This window comes from Lolium rigidum, unplaced genomic scaffold, assembly GCF_022539505.1.
Source record: "Lolium rigidum isolate FL_2022 unplaced genomic scaffold, APGP_CSIRO_Lrig_0.1 contig_31743_1, whole genome shotgun sequence".
Classification (NCBI taxonomy): domain Eukaryota; kingdom Viridiplantae; phylum Streptophyta; class Magnoliopsida; order Poales; family Poaceae; genus Lolium; species Lolium rigidum.
Genome location: NW_025900178.1, coordinates 2,577 through 5,965, shown reverse-complemented (window position 1 = coordinate 5,965; position 3,389 = coordinate 2,577). Strand labels below are relative to the sequence as shown.

Here is a 3,389-nt window from a genome sequence, read left to right as displayed (position 1 = left end):
CTTATGATCTTGTCCGAGTTACCAACGAAGGATTCGGTCTCGGCAGCTCAATATCTCAGTATTAGACACTGCACGAGGCTGCAGATAGTCACGGAATAGGTCGATGCTCAGAATTTCTGTTTCTTTCACTGTGATAAGACGCTAGTTCCTCTGAGCTAAAGAATGTAGACGCTGCCAGGCTTCAACCCATCGTAAGAATGGACAGTTCAATCCTTCTGCTGTCAATTTGTCCGTGACCAGCGGCTTGCACAGATTTTATCAAGTTAAGCTAAAAAAAAAGACGCTGCCAGGCTTCAACCCATCGTAAGAATGGACAGTTCAATCCTTCTGCTGTCAATTTGTCCGTGACCAGCGGCTTGCACAGATTTTATCAAGTTAAGCTATAAAAAATATTGCCGAAAAACTCGCCGTTGCCGGGGATCGAACCCGGGTCACCCGCGTGACAGGCGGGAATACTTACCACTATACTACAACGACTTTGATGATATTTTTCTTGATCACACGATACATAGCTCTAATATGCTTTGGTGCAAGCTAAGTTAGATAAGGTACCAAAGGAATCGTTGTTGGAAATGTTCTCGATTTTAGGAAACAAAAATACTGGCAGACACCATAAAGCGCACAAAAATTATGTAATGCAATTTTTAATTAAGATATGTGAAATTTTAGTAAATATTTTCAGCCGAACAATATGTTAAAGAGTTCTATTGTATTTTAAGCATTGTGCATGGACTTACTAGTTTTTTTCTCGATTACATTCAGGCCATGGGGCGCGATCTGCTGACAATTCCTTAATGACATTCCAAACCTCTTTGTTCATTAAAGATCTTTCCCAGATTAGCCAACTCCTCGCTTCTATTGGGAAGCCCAAGTGATTCAAAGTCCAAACTAATCTCACGACTCCGAATTTGGCCCAATAGCCCGGAGTATGCCTCAAAGAAGATTTCTTGTTTTCTGGACTGATCACTGACCACCTTGATGCATGGAATGAAATTCCTAGCTGTACAACCATTAGCCACCACATCAAACAACTTCGAGTTACCATGTCTTCCTTAATCTAGGGCATCCTCGATATCTATCTCGCCATGGTTCTTTCAAGCGAAGACAAACCCAACACCGTTTTCTTTAGCGTCCTCCTCAACCAGACAACTACCATTGACAATTTGACATCCATGTGCTTTCCCTATGTATCGAACAAATATCAGATCTGCACCATGCACACACGAGATTGATGGCGCGTGAAGCACACGTCCGTTGGGAACTCCAAGAGGAAGGTCTGATGCGTACAACAGCAAGTTTCCCTCAGTAAGAAACCAAGGTTATCGAACCAGTAGGAGATGAAGGCCACGTGAAGGTTGTTGGTGAAGGAGTGTAGTGCGGCGCAACACCAGGGATTCTGGCGCTGTTGCCTGCCAAAACCCACCGGCGAGCAGTGGTTAAGCAACACGAAGAGCCGGGAGACTCCCAAGACTGCTAAGTGGGCCCTGGTGCCTCGCGTCGTCCCGCAAAGTCCCAGCACACGTCCCGGCGGTTGCAAGGGCGTGCCACCCGACCTATACCTGATCGGGAAGGTGTTGGATTGCTTCGATTAGTCTCCTGCATGGTAGACACGTAAACATTAAATACGAGCCCGATCGGCTCTCGGGTTGCCATGTGGATCGGCTCAAAGAGCCGATCGCCCCATAGATCACGTTGGATTTACGATGACATGGGGATCCTGCTTGATCAAAACAAAGCTAAACCAATCTACGACAGTTTAGGGTTTTCACCGCATAATCGGAACATCCTACGCGTAGTTGGGCCTAGCAAATACGAAAGATGATGGAAACTATTCCTAAAAGAGGCCTAAAAACCAACATTAAGTCAATTCCCGGAACATCCCTCGTAGGAACGGTAAAACAACACCTCACGCACTACCGGATCATCCAACCCCAGCATAAGGCCTAATCATGCAGATATTAAACTAATCCTTGAAGCACAAGGAACGACTATAACGGATCGGATCTACTAAGTAACGAACAAGCAGGTGCTGCCCTTACACCTAGATAGGTGTAAGGGCAGCTAGATATCGAGGGACAGCATTGCTAAGCAAATATGCATAAGAAAAGCATCAATGCAAGCCCCAAGACATCTATGATAAGTAGTGCTACTCGCCATCAACAACGCTTCAGCACGAGTAACACCAGGTAACGAATAAACGTATACTGCCTAGATCGCAAGATGCGATCTAGGCAGACATGATGCTTACCGGAAGAAACCCTCGAAATAAGGGGTGGCGATGCGCCTGGTTTGTGTTTGTTGTGAACGTGATTGTCCCCCTTTCTCAATAACCCTAGGTACATATTTATAGTCCAAGGGACTTTCTAATTCGGAAATAAACTAACCCGTGTACGGGCTAAACTCTATCTTTTAATTCTAACCAACACGATCTAATAATATACAGATACACGGGCAATCCAGCCCAAACTTCTTGTACAAGGCCGCTTCAGATATTCTCCACGTGTATTTTCTTCAAGCCCATCTCAATTACGGCCCATCTCCTGATTTGGCTAAAATCTGGGGATAACACATGCCCCCCTGGTTTTGGTAATGATAATTTCAAAACCACTCTGCTTTTTTCCTCGTCGGGTCATTTCGTGGCAGAGCAGAACCGTCGCAGTATCCTTCATCATGACGCCTTGCCTTCTCAACTTCTCTGCACGATTTGACAGTTCTTTGACACCACTTCCTCGGGAACTGCTGCAACATTAACTCCCCCATGTCCCATTATTTAACCGCGTCGAACAGTTCGCCTCTTCATCCCCTTGCTCTGTTCTGGCCATCGGCACCAAGAAACCCCAATCTCAGAGCAATGTCTTCCTCCTCTTCCTCCTCCGCCTCCTCGGATCTCTCCTACGTATCGTCTCCCTCTCGTGAGCCGACGCCAGAATGGGGCTCGTTGGCGGCGCACGACATCCTCGCCCCAACGACGTGGGACAAGGAGGACCACGATTCCTCCATCTGGTCCGAGGATGACAAGTCCTTGACCGACGGAGAGGACGACCTCCAATTCCTCGTCGACGGGGAGGAGGAGGCGGAGAGCGAGGACGACCGCTTCTCCTGGGACGACTTCACCTCCTCCGACGAGGAGGAGGAAGAGGAGGACGACACCTCCTCCGACGAATATCCGCCGGCGAAGCGCTTTCGCGCCTGGTGGGACGACGATGACGACGAAGACGACGAGGAAGACGAGGCTCCCGTAGAGGGCTACGGGAGTAGCGACGAGGAGCCCGCCAGCAGCTGCGCCGGCGGCAGCGATGACGACGACGAGGGCAGCAACGGCCCGTAGATTTAGGAAGCAGCGCAGGACCAGTAGTAGTAGTAGTGCATTAGACATCGGATGATCCTTT

The 3,389-nt window shown here is 48.2% G+C and overlaps 1 non-coding gene across 1 annotated transcript; it reads right to left on the bottom strand.

Annotated features, from left to right (window-relative positions):
• Window positions 1–405: 405 nt before the first annotated feature.
• Window positions 406–477, bottom strand: TRNAD-GUC. The gene has a single exon. It is a non-coding gene; the product is annotated as a tRNA-Asp (tRNA).
• Window positions 478–3,389: the final 2,912 nt, after the last annotated feature.